Here is a 12,734-nt window from a genome sequence, read left to right as displayed (position 1 = left end):
CCCCTTCGAAATGGCCGAAAGTCTCATTAGATCCCTCGAAACGCTCCGCACTGCGCCAATTGACGGCACGCTAAAATGATTACGTTTGTTTACCTCCATTTGCTAGCATCAGCACTGAGTGATACACTTGCTCTCAGCGCTGTTTAAATAAAGTTCCAGGATTTCGGAGCCTCCTTGTATGGTGTTGGCATCCTGAGAAGGGAGACGCAGGAGGGCCTGGAGGGGAAAAAAAACGGTCCGGCTGATTTTAAGAAAACGAGTTCAGAGCAAAAAAATGGAAGGAAGCGCGGTGCTGATGGCGCGGGATGACAGCAGTGATATCATTGTTTTGGTTCTTTTTTATTATCCTTTTGGCTGCAGACAACTTCTCCCCCCCCCCCTCCACTGGGAACATTGAAGCACTTTAGAAGATACCTGAAACCCTTGCTGTTCTGCTCTTGTTACAGACTTTTGGGAATATTAAAATGTTGTTTTAGGCAGTGGAAATGAAAGATCTAATCTGACGACTAGACGATATGTGGTGCAGCCACTTTCTTAGTTTAGTGCATCCTTAACAATCGGCAAATTCTTTAACGCTAAGTTTGTGGCATCCATCCATCCATCCATCCATCCATCCATCCATCTATCCATTCATTCATCCATCCATCCAGTTTTGTAATATTTCCCTTCTTCTCGGGTGGGACTCCACCCACCTTCTTTCTTCTTCTTCTTTTTCTTTTATTCTCTCCTAAATGCTATTCAAGCCCGGGCAGCTGGCTGGTGATGACGCTCCATATTTGTTTTCCTACCAACATCAGAGTTGATGGTGTGAGTCTCCGTGACCTTTCGTGCCTGCCGAGTCGCCGGTGTGTTGTCTCCGCCTCAGACAGCAGATGTTGTGGATCGCCTGGCGTGTTTGTCTGGAGGATTGTCCCATGTGAAAATAGGCGGGATCGGGTCCTTTGTCTGTGGCTTACCGTGGTTTTTGAAAACATGTTAAGACTCGATGATTTGCTTCATGTAGGCAATAAATCCTTGGGGCTGCTGGAGTCATGTGATCGAGGCGAATTACCACGTTCACGTCGTGGCTGGTTGCATCGGGAGGGTGGTGGTGGTGGTGGTGGTGGTGGATCGCTCTTTGTCATGAAGACAATTTTTCCATTTTTACTTCTTGCTGTGACAATGTTAATGGTTTTAAACGTACTGAGGTTTTCATTTTTTTCGGGGGAGGGGGAACTCATCAAAAAAAGAAAAATGGAGAGATATATTGGTCACACCTGTGGTAGAAAATGAGGGGAAGATGAGTATCGACAGTGCCATTAGAGCCCCAATGTAACTTGCCGTGCTTGATCGCTTGATACGAGCCGGCGGGAATCATTTTAACGGCTGAGTCGCCCACGCCGCGTCGGTGGAGCCGCGCCGCGGCCGTCTGCCGCGTCGGCCCTGCCGTCGGGCGGCGCCCCCTGCCTCCCACCCTTCACCCCACCACTCATATTAGCCGCTGCTCCCATGTGCAATCGGGAGTCAAAGAGTCTTTCTCCACTCAGCGGGGCTCCGTGCAGTTGCCGGAGCCCCGTGGAGAGCTCATCACTCTCCATCCTCGTAATGTCCCTGTCAGTGTGCCGGATGGGAACTATTAGCCTCCGCAGAGCATCATTCACGGGTTCGCACCGGCCGCCATACATCCTGGGAGTTTTTTACGACGCGAGACATCAGCACGTTTGTGTACCATATGAGCGGATTGCCCCTCAATGCAAATGGGCGAGTCGGCGCAGCGCCCACGCGCGGCGACAAAACCAATTAGCTCCTTTATTTCCCAGAGATGAAACTTCTGCCTGTGTTTCTGATGGATTGTATTTTGATTTTCTTGCGCACCTCCACGTCCTCCTGCCGCGGCTCCACCTTTTGTTGCACAACGGAAACAGGAACAATCTCGGTTAAAATCCAAATGTCAGTGCGGTCGATGCATCTCCGGTCTGCAGCCATTAGCATTCAAGCTTCATTAGACAGCAAACACCCGACATAAAATATGATTATGGGCTGTAAATTTGTTTCTGAGGCGCTGCCACCCGCTGTTTTTTTTTTAAATACGCTTTAGCTGAAAGGTTGTGTCTGGGTTTTCAGTAAGTGTAGCGCTTGTGATTTTTGTCTCCTAATCTTTTATAAATCAACCTAAATGATGATTTAAATCGCTCAGTCTTTTGGGGCTAATCGGGATGTGATGTCAAAAGTTCATCGTTATCTTTCTCATTTTTTTTTTTTTAGCAGTGGAACAGATCTTTTCGCCTTAATATTCATTGGAGAAATTTTCTTGTCCGTATCATTTTTTTTAAAGAACATTTTGTTTTAAATAATCCTGATAAGTGGCGTTCATTTAACGTTTCATTTGTTTATTTGCATTGTCTCATTCATTCATTCATTCATTTTAGAGGCTGTAGCCTTACTTGAAACAAACTTAATAAGCTGTACAGAGCATAAATCACGCCAGGGCGTGGAAATAAACTCAAAAATAAGCCGCATTAACCCACCGAGACTGCTGATGCACTCCAGTGGTGCGACACAGTAGTCTTTAAATATTAAATGCAATAAATATTGATCAAACTTGTCTGAGTGAAATGAGATGCATTGCAGAAAACCCAACCTCTTGGAGCGTCGATACTAAAACCGCGCAATGTAATTCAATGACTATATTGTGATGACTGTATATTTATCATCAGGGAAACTCAGAGACTTTACTCAATATACAGGCAAAAATACAGACACATGATAATAGCTGAATGTTTTCAAGACGTTAGGCAGCAAGTATTTGCCTGCTCGCAGGGGTTCACCATACAAAATTGCTCTCGCCGTCACTTGCAATTTGGCGGGTGGTTGTGTTTGTGAACGAGAGCTGTCCGTGCGCATCCACGCCGTGCACGCGTCTCATCTGCAGCTGGTTAACGGAGCCCGGGCCTCCTGATACGAGAGAGACAGATGAGACCGCCACGACTTCTCCAGAGAGTTTACAAAATCAAATTTGAAAGCTATTTCGGGCTGCGGTGCCAGGTACGGTCACGTCACCTGGGCCTCGGTTATTGGATGAAATGGGATGCACCCCGTGCCATGTCTGTGCATGTTTGTGGGGAGAGAGCAGGCTGAGCTGATTGGGTTTGAATGAATAAGACGGGAGAGCAGGCAGATACGCGAATTTGTGTGTGTGCGTGTGTGTGTGTGTGTGTGTGTGTGTGTGTGTGTTACCATGCCAGTGCGAGGGTTCATATTTGCGATGCAGCCGCAGCTTTGTTAACTGTCGTCAGCCTCCTCCGACTCTGGCCCGGAGGAGTGTTTGGACTGCACCACAACCAACCGTTGACTCTCCTTTGTTACGACGCGGCGCCTGGATCCTTTTCAAGACCAACCCTCTGTAATCACCTTGTTGACTCGCAGCCCTCTCAGGTGTTTGGACTTAGCCAGGAGTCAATGCGTTTTGCATGTGTGTGTGTCTTCAGGAGAGAAAGCGTGTGTGTGTGTGTGTGTGTGTGAATATGTGTTTGCCTGCCGCGGGTGCAGCCTTATGTAACGTGCAGCGTGCAGCGATGTGACTCCTGCGTTCTCTCTGACGGCCGTCACATCGGGAGGAGAAGTGTGTCACATGACCCGGCACTCCAGATGGAACGCCGTACCCTGGATTGATCCCGAGCATCCGTCTAACCAAGAGCCCAGAGAAAGTGTTTGGAAGAAGGGGAGGGAAAACCCACATATCCAAAAGACACACCCTCTCATTCCATGGTTTTATTTCATTATGATGACTATTTACATTGTAGATTCTTACTGAAGGCATCAAGACTATGAGTGAACACATTTAAAATGATGTAGTAAAATAAAATTAGAAACTGAGTCGTTTTCGTAGACTTTTTAAAAAATATCCACACTTCTATATCACCCTGCTTAAAACATATTTAATCATTTAAAAATGTTTTCTTTGCTAGTTCCGCACATCTTGCAAATATATTTGACGTCTTCAGTATCTCTGCAATGTAGAAAGTAGTACAGAAAAAACAAAAAACAAAACAAGACAAAAAACATTCTAAACTTTTGACTGGTAGTGTAGCTCTGGATCATTGTTGCAACGGTTAGCAAGCTGCGAGCAACACATAGCCTGCTGCTGAGTCGTGAGAAAATCCAAAACGTCTCGTCCACCATGAGAATCCTACAGATCTGTGCTATGTTGCTCTTTCATGGCGAAAACTGCATCCAGTTTTAATAAAACTGACTCTCCTCCCTTCCAGCATCCTTGCTAATCTCTTTCGTAGCAAGTTGCTTCCTGCATTTCCTCTTATCTTCCTCCGTGGATTTAAAGGACAGCTTGCGGCAGTCACTTTCTGCAAGCTGATTGCCGCAGGAATTTGAACGACGTACGTCCGCTGCATGCGCTGCATCTACAGTTGGTCAGCAGCACTGTCATTTGCCGACCGCAGCAGCAGTGCACGGCACTTTCAGGGGAGATCACAAGCTCCAGAAAAAAACCTGGCAAGTTAGCGTTGAAGTCTTAAAGTCAGAATGTCGTCCTCCAGCAAATCGCAAATCAATACTGAGCAGCAGCTCAGTCCTCCATCTGCTCATGTTGTTGATAGCAGCGACGTCTTTTTAGGTTTTTTGGGAGACACACAAGTGATATTTCAGGCTGGAGCATCGCAGCGATCCGGCTCATCCTTCTCATGCATAATAAAAGCAAAAGTGCACTGCTCCCAAATGCATTTTTGAGAGGAGCGTGTGACTGCTCGGGTCTTGTGTCCCAATTTCAGCTACACCCTCCCCTCCACCACCATCCCCAACCCTTCCACATCGCTGCCATGCTTTTCCTAAAGAGCCTCCGCAGCCGCCCGGCACCCCTGCCTTCGCCCGTCAGACCCCTTCCCACTACAGCCTGTTTACATAGGAGCGAGTGTGTGTTTTCTCTCCCTCTCCGACTCTTTCGAGTGCCTGCTCAATGGACAGATGGTTGCACTTCCTTTTAAGGGTCGATCGCAAATCGCAAACCCCATTGCCTACACGTGTGTAACATTTGTGTAGGGTATACGCCGGGGGTCTGGAATTAGCCGCCCCCACCCAAACACGAGAGCCCCGCGGCTGCAGGCACGTTGGTATTCCACCGTTTGGAGTTGCGCGGGGTTGTTAAGAATGACCTGTCAGCGCGGCGAATTTAAGGCTTTAGCGCCGGGCTTTTTGTTTTTGACCTTGCGAGGTGAGATTCCATCCGCGCGAGAGAGAGAGAAAAAAAACTCATCCTCAATTCAGTGACAGCAGCTTGGCCTTTGTTTTAAAAAGACACGGGCGAGGTATTCGCTGGAGCTCATCCAGGTTTGGATTTACAGGGGCGGGGGGTGGGGGGAGGACTGGGGTGGAGGGGAGGGGGGGGGGTGGTGTTGACTGTCAGCCTCCCCCGCCCAATCACGCTCAAGTGGCGGCGGCCCTTTTCCACTTTTGACGTACGTGTTCCCGAGCTGCTTCTTCTTCTTCTTCTCTCATCGTCCTCGCTGGTGCGTCGCAATTTTTCCTGCCGCCTCTCGCCTTCTTGTACACACACACACACACACACACACACACACACACACACACGCACGTACGCACTACACAGGCATGTCTGAGTGTCTAAGAGTGCCATGTCTAAAGGGTTCCAGAAACTTGTTACTGAGCCTGTCAGAAAGCGGCGGGACCCACTGCTGAGGTGAGGATGTGTGTGAAATCCCCCGAGCCAGCAGCTCCGGCCCTGCAGCATAACAACCTGTCTTCACCTTCCAAGTGGAGGCGGAATTAAATTATTTCTTTTGCTCCCCTCTCGCACTCGCACGCGCTGCTAAAACTCTGAAGCGTATCGAGTCGCGCGCCGTCGGATGAAACCCAGAAGGTTTGGTGGTGATCTGGGCCGATTGTTGTCCTCCTTAAATATTTAACTGTTCAACAACTGCGACAAATGGTCGCAGCGGGGGTCAAAATCTGCCTCACTGTCATTGGCCGTTCATCTCCTGTTGCGTCCTCATCAGTCATCAACAAAGAACAGAACGCGATGACAAAGTCGCTCTGGTTTGCGCCGTCGCTCCTCTGAGTCGTTCCTGCCTCCGGCCCGATTACTCGGCCCCTCTGTACAACCTCTCGCCCGCCATCATTATTGTTTCACTTCCTCTGCCTTGTTATTTTATCACGCCGAGCCGCCGTCAAACTGCCTGCCGTCTGTTTATGGCTGCCGGTGCCAGTGTAAGCAGGATTCTGACTCTCTGCTGCAGTAATCTGGATTGCAGCAGCAACAGGAAAGGAAAAAAAAAACTAAAAAAAACACCCTCCCCAATAAAAGCAGATCTCCTGGCTGCCCGCAGTCATAAAGGAGAATAAACAAGGTTAGGCAGAATAATTACGCTGAGCTGCTTCCTGGTATTTAAGGGCTTACTGGACGTCCTCCGCTGTGTGGAGACGCGTCTCGTTGCTGGGTTTCTCCGCCTCGTACGAGAGTTCACATCGGTTCCGTCTGCAGCCTCTGACTTTGAAAACAAGTTTTTAACACCAGGCAACACAGTTTTTGTTAGCACTGCTAATGCAAACTATTCTTGAAAATCATATGAAGTGCAAAATAAACACCGTAAGGATGTTTTCGAGGGAATCAGCCCTTTGTGATGTAACAAAGGGGAAGTGACATCCCGCCCCCAGGCTGCAACACTCGGGTGTTCACTCCACCTTTGTTGGTCCCCCTTCCAAGTACGTGCACGCTCCCAGCAGAGCTCGGCTCCTGCAGGACTGAGCCAATGTGCTGCTCTCTGCAGATCTATCGCCATCTTCTTTTTCCGTAATTAATCATGCGAAGCCGCTGCGCCGGGATCCGGGATGAAAAAAAAATAATGAAGACGCGTGAGTGGCTATAATATGCCCACCTCAAAGAAAAAAAATAATGAAAAAGGAAAACGCCGACGCCGGCGTTCGGGCTTCTGCCCTCAGTTGAACTCCTCCTCTGACCAGATCATCAGCGGCTCGACCGCGACCACAGCTGAGTGATACCCACAGGTGAGACACGCGAGCCGAGTGGGGAGTTGATTTATCGCTCCCCATTATTTGCTCTAAGGTCGTCCTGATTCGCTCTCCCCGGAGACCAAGCTGGCACGTCGCCTCAAGTCATTTTTCACCCAGAGGAGGGCGGCGTTGCGCCCTTATTTCTTCGCTTTCCCCCCCTCACTTTTTTTAATTTGGCCTATCAGCTCAGGACATCTAATATTTGAGAGGAGAGACCCTTTCTAATGATGGTGGCAATAAGGGAATGAATATTTTTGAGAGAGCGAGCGAGCGAGAGAGAAAGAGATTGAACTTGGCTGAAATAGACACCGCTGATGAACTGCAATCGCACGTGACGTTAATTGTGTCCTTATTTGGCTCTCTGGCTTCGGGGAACCGGGGGACACGGCGATTACAGCGACTCTTGTCACATTCTGGCTACATAAGATAATTCCCACCACCTGGATTTGCAGGAGCGCTGAGACACTTGGGGTCAGTCGGGAAGGATCAGTGTGAGCAGATGGGGATGTTTCTCACACTCCATATCACGGTTGGGCATATTATAAAGTGCACAATATGTTTCCCCAACAGTCTTTCAGTATATCTGAACGTCATCAGCAAAACAGGTTCACATTTTGGTATCTGTTCAGAGGAAAATGTTTTTCCTTTCTTTTTTTTTATTGTTTAACAAGGCAAAAAGAAACTAAAACATGCAGGATTTTGTGAAGATAAATGAGGGTTTTAGCAGATTTTTTTTTTTTTAGCACAACTAGTGTAAAGTCATTTTTTGCGACTGTATGGATAAATCATATATAATACAATTTCCAAAGAAAGGGAAAAGTAGGAAAAGTGACCTTCAGCATGCTGAGAACTTCAGCATGAGAACTTCCAACAATTTTCCTTCCACATTGTGTGATCGGTACGTTCACCAGGGGCCAGCGGGTCAAACTGACCACTTCAGCCTCAGACCATCAGCTGCTGCGCAAACAAACAGCAGGTGCGGTGACTGCAGAGAGTCAATCAGCCACATGGGGCTGGAGAGCAGCGACGTTTGACCTCCAGCCGTTTGCTTCTCCGCAGCGCGGAAGACGGCCAATGGTCGCAAAACGTTCGAGGATAAAAGGTGATTGGACCTGAAGCCGGCGGCCAATGGGCAGATTAGGAAGAGCGGTTGTGCTCTTGCTTTCCCCTGCAGGGAGATCGCTTCTAAAATTGCTCTTTTTTTTTATTATTTGCATTGGGTTTTTTATTTATTTATTCAGCCTTTAATGATGCAGGTTATTGCCACTTAGGTTAAAGATCTCTTTTACGAGGGAGACGCAGGGCAATAGGGCTGTTCGCTGCAGAGTCCAGATTAAAACCTTTCCTTTGTGACAAGCAGACAAAAAAAAATAAAATAAATCGGAGAAAATTCGACGGGCAGTCTGTGAAACCTTTTGTCAGATTTCAGGCTTGACAGCATGTTGAAATATTTAATTTAGGCTGTCAGGTTTTCTCGTGTTCTGCCGTGTCTGTCAGTGTCTGACAGGACTCTGTGTTTTTGGCCGTCACTGCTGGAGCTGCTGGAGGAGTCACTCTGACGCTCAGCGCGACTCCTTTACTTGTCTGCCTCCAGCACCTCTTACTCCTTTTACAACACGGCTCTAAAACTTGTTCAGGAATTTTCTTTTTCAACTTTGTTGTAGTTCTTACACAACTTTTCATTCATTTATTTATTTATTTTTATTTATTTATTTTCTTACACAGCAAAATGTGCCCCGAGTCACTGCCTTCACAATTCTTGAAAGCAGCACAGTGCCGTATAATTTGTGTGTTGTGTGTTTCATGAGACACACCAGCTGCCATATTTTAGAAATATTTAGAACTGGTAAAGAATCGCGGCCTTGCATCGTCTACAGTAAAGAATCTATCGCAGCTGTGCTAACGTGGCATTTTATTGAGTCAAATGTGTCTATTGTTTCACCCAGGGTTTTTCTATACGCTGCATTGCCACACACTTTTACTGTGTGGAAAGAAAAAAACCCACTGTGGAACAATACTGCAGCAACGCACTGCACAAGCCAGTTTCACCATCTTGCTTTTTGGGGGCAAGCGGCGTCGAGGAATCACACACAGGTGTCCCGCTCGCCCGACAATCGTCCGGCTGAACCGTTGCCGTGACGTTCAGGAGACAAAGTTTTGGAGCGTCGCTTACGGACTCTGGCAGCTCCGTCTCTGCCTGCCAAGCCGTCGCTGAGCGGTTGTTCCCGTCGGCGGCGTGCGCCTGACAGATGGCCCTGCGGTGTTTCGCAGCTCTCGCCACCAACTCCTGGCACCGGGCCCACCGTTGCCAGTTTGCTGTAGATTCAGCTTATCCTGTGCAAACACGCAGCCCTTTATCCCTTTTCTTTCTCTCTCTCTCTCTCTCTCTCTCTCTCCCTCTCTCTCTCTCTCTCTCTCTCGTCACGAAAGGGCAAGGCCGCGACCGGCTTATTGCGCTGCGCCCTCTTATAAACGTTAGGACCAAAGTGTGACTAACAATTAGGCAGCATGTTACAGTTTAAAATGTTTGTTCTTGTTTGATATAAGCATTCGTCAGGGTTGTGAACAGAGCCAATTATGCAATATATATGGGCGAGATTAACCTGTCGCTGGCGTTGTTCATGTGGTTGCCACTGTGGTTGAGATAACAGTTGATCATTAAACAGACACGTGTTCTTGTGTAAAGCAATTTAAATGGACAAAAGATAATGTAACCTTTTCAAAAATGGTGCCATGTTGTGTTAAATTAGTTTCATAACTTTTCTTAAAGTCCTTCCTCCTTCTCGAGAAGCGGTCTGGCCTAATTAGCACGGTCTCCAGAAAACAGCCTGTTCAGCCCTCTGTTCACATTCTGCTGTTTAATCACTGGGCTTCAGCTTCCTACTAAAGCTGATGCCTCTGTTGGACCTTCCAGATGTTTGGAATTAGATGAAAAAACAGCCCATCCACCAGGCTGCCTTGGTGTCCGGTGGCATCTCGACGGTTCTACTGTCTAGAATATTGTGTTTTAGGAGAACTGAGGCGGGCAGAACAAGCAAAGGATTGGCTTCTCTCACATCTGGGGAGGTTCTCAGACGGGGTCAGAGACACAGATTATTGGTAGAAAACACTGATAAAGCGAATTATGCATGATATGGGCCCTCGAAGTAAATCTCTGTGTGGCTTGAAGCTTTACTTCATCCGCTAGGGTTTTTTTTTTCCTTTCTTATTTTCAGATGAAAACCTCTGGGTCAGAGCCGGTATGGGCTTTGCGCATCAGCAAGGCTGCTTTGCTCATTAGATGAAAATCAATAACCCCGCAGAGCCGTCTCTGTTCCGCGGATTCTGTCGAGATCGCATTTCATCCCGATACAAACCACAGCACACACACTTCATCACCCGCTGCACACACACTTCTGGTACAGTATCTCTGAGTCATGGCCCTATCATTCAGTAGCTCTCTATCCAGGGTTGTGGAAAAGCAGACACTGGGAGGGTTGGTTATTTTTTTTTTTCAGAAAAAGAAAAAAGAGACCCCCATGCCAATTCCATTTGCAAGCATTGTTGATTTGAATGCACATCACTGATGTCGGCGCTCTGTTATACACTCGCTGTCCTCCTCAGTTGCCGCGCCGCTCGGCGAATGATGGCAATCACAAAGTCATTGCTAATGTCTGCAGGGCCCGCTGTCTGCCTGCACTCCCTTGGAATTTCAAATGAGCGACGACAACAAGTCCCGCCTGTGTCCATCCCCTCAGAAACAACCGCCACGCTCCCCGCATCCAGATGCCAGTCGTGTGTGGAAGTCTGCACGCTGCACTGCCTACAGCAGGAGTTCACATCTCTGAAGCCCAGGAACACTGGATGGAATTTACAAGCAGAATGTGTCGCGCCTCCCTTTTTTTCCCTTTTAAACCAGAGACTTGTTTTCGTGTGTCTTTGGACGATTGTAAATTGTGGAAAAGAAAGAAAGAAAAGAAAACTTACACGGCAGCAAACTTTCGAGAGACTTTGTCGCACTCGAGGCGAAGCTCAATTAAAGCACTTTCAGCCTGTATTTCAAAGCGCGCCAGACAACATGACTCACCTTATTTTTGTGGACATCACTGCTCGGGCCGGATTAGTTTCTCGAGATTGGACACCGTGCAATGCTCCTGGGTCGCTTGGATTCTCGGAGCTGCGTCGGATTGCACTGCGTCTCCCTGCTGGGACAAATGGCACCAAAATGTCAGCTGACGCGTTGTGTTTGCTGCGCGCCAAAGGAGAATCGATCTCCGTTGCTGTGTGTGCGTGGGTCTACCTCAAATCACTGGTTAAATCACACCTGCGTGCCCAGGGAGTGACACCTGACGGGGGAGGTGGTGGCTGAAAAGACTTCACTGTAACAGCACTAAAGTCCAGTTGAGGTGTCACGCGCAATATTGTTCAGCTCTGCTGAAGGGAAAGCAAAAAATGATAAATAACAAAGCTTCTCCTGTCTGTTGTGCACAGATAGGTGTTTTTTTTGGTTGTTTTTTTTTAACCACTTTTGAGCGCATCAAGCTGAAAACGACTTGCATTATAAATGCAAATATATATGATAATTTATAATATGACCGGCGCTGAATTAGAAGGGCAGCACGCGCGGATCATCTTCCTCCACCTTCATTAAAGCAGTGGAGCGTGTCCTCTGCAGGGGCTAGCGGGGAGCCGGCTGATAATAGTAATGGCAGTGTGAGCCTGGCATGACGAGCGGCCCGCCGGTAGCTGGTGGCTACAAGAGTTCTTTATCGTCTCGGCGGGAAGCCCGAGATCCTGTCAGGGCGCAGATGTGACACTCAGCCGCAAATACCTTTGGGGGGGGAGAGTCGGCAGCGGAGTCGGTCGCTGTGAGCTGCCAGCTAGGTTGGTTGCATGCGCTTGGCAGCTCGTATCTGTGGGTTTGTTGGCATGTGTGTGTGTGTGTGTGTGTGCATGTGTGTGTGTCAGCGTCATCACTGTTTGTCCTCCATGAGTTAGTTCTCAGAACACCTCATTATCATGCAGCAGAGACTGAACACTGTATGTTCAAAGAGAGGAGTGTATGTCAGCTCTGACATAGACACAGCCTGCTAGAACCGGGCACTGAAATATCGTGATGAAATATTGTGTCCTGCAGACCTTGGTTGTAACCAGTGGGTATCCGACTTCCTGTCGCCTGGCCCCTGACGTCAACGAGGCCTTTTCTTCCCTGTAACGTTCACTCGCTGGGTGTTTTCTCTCTTTGCCATCATTCTCTGTGAACCCTAGGGATGTGTTGTTGTTTGTCAAAATCCCAACACTCCCGTCTGGCACCGACTGGCACCGACAACAACAATGTCCACCATGTTCAAAGTCACTTCAATCACCCTTTTTTCTCCCCGTTCTGATGCTCAGCTTGAACCTCAGTGATAAAATGTACAAATGAGTTGCAGCCAAATGAAGTGATTGTAAATTAGGACAAGAAAGTATTGTTTCATTTGACAATGGTGCGTAACAAGCAACAGATATTTAAGTATGTCTTTGTTTTCATCTATTGCAATTGTTACTAATGCTGATATGATATGAAAAGTCCAATTTACTTACACTTATGCATTAATGGTACTTAAAATAAGTAAAACACACAATTTTGTTTCCAAGTTCTTTTCAAATTTTTTGATCAGCATGAATTGTAATTAATCCCACAATAGAAGTGCAGAGTCTAATTTTTTTTCTGGGCTGAAAAGCCTCTGCTGTTCCCA

General features: G+C 47.6%; 1 protein-coding gene across 6 annotated transcripts in view; it reads left to right on the top strand.

The window, feature by feature from the left end:
• The window catches only part of chrm3a (cholinergic receptor, muscarinic 3a), a 70,025-nt gene that overhangs the window by 52,626 nt on the left and 4,665 nt on the right, over positions 1-12,734 (top strand). The window lies entirely within an intron of this gene.

The sequence above is a fragment of the Nelusetta ayraudi genome, unplaced genomic scaffold (assembly GCF_046127955.1).
Source record: "Nelusetta ayraudi isolate G7.1 ecotype Tasmania unplaced genomic scaffold, CSIRO-AGI_Nayr_v1 ptg000056l, whole genome shotgun sequence".
In the NCBI taxonomy this organism is placed as follows: Eukaryota; Metazoa; Chordata; class Actinopteri; order Tetraodontiformes; family Monacanthidae; genus Nelusetta; species Nelusetta ayraudi.
This window is presented reverse-complemented; position numbering and strand designations above follow the sequence as displayed.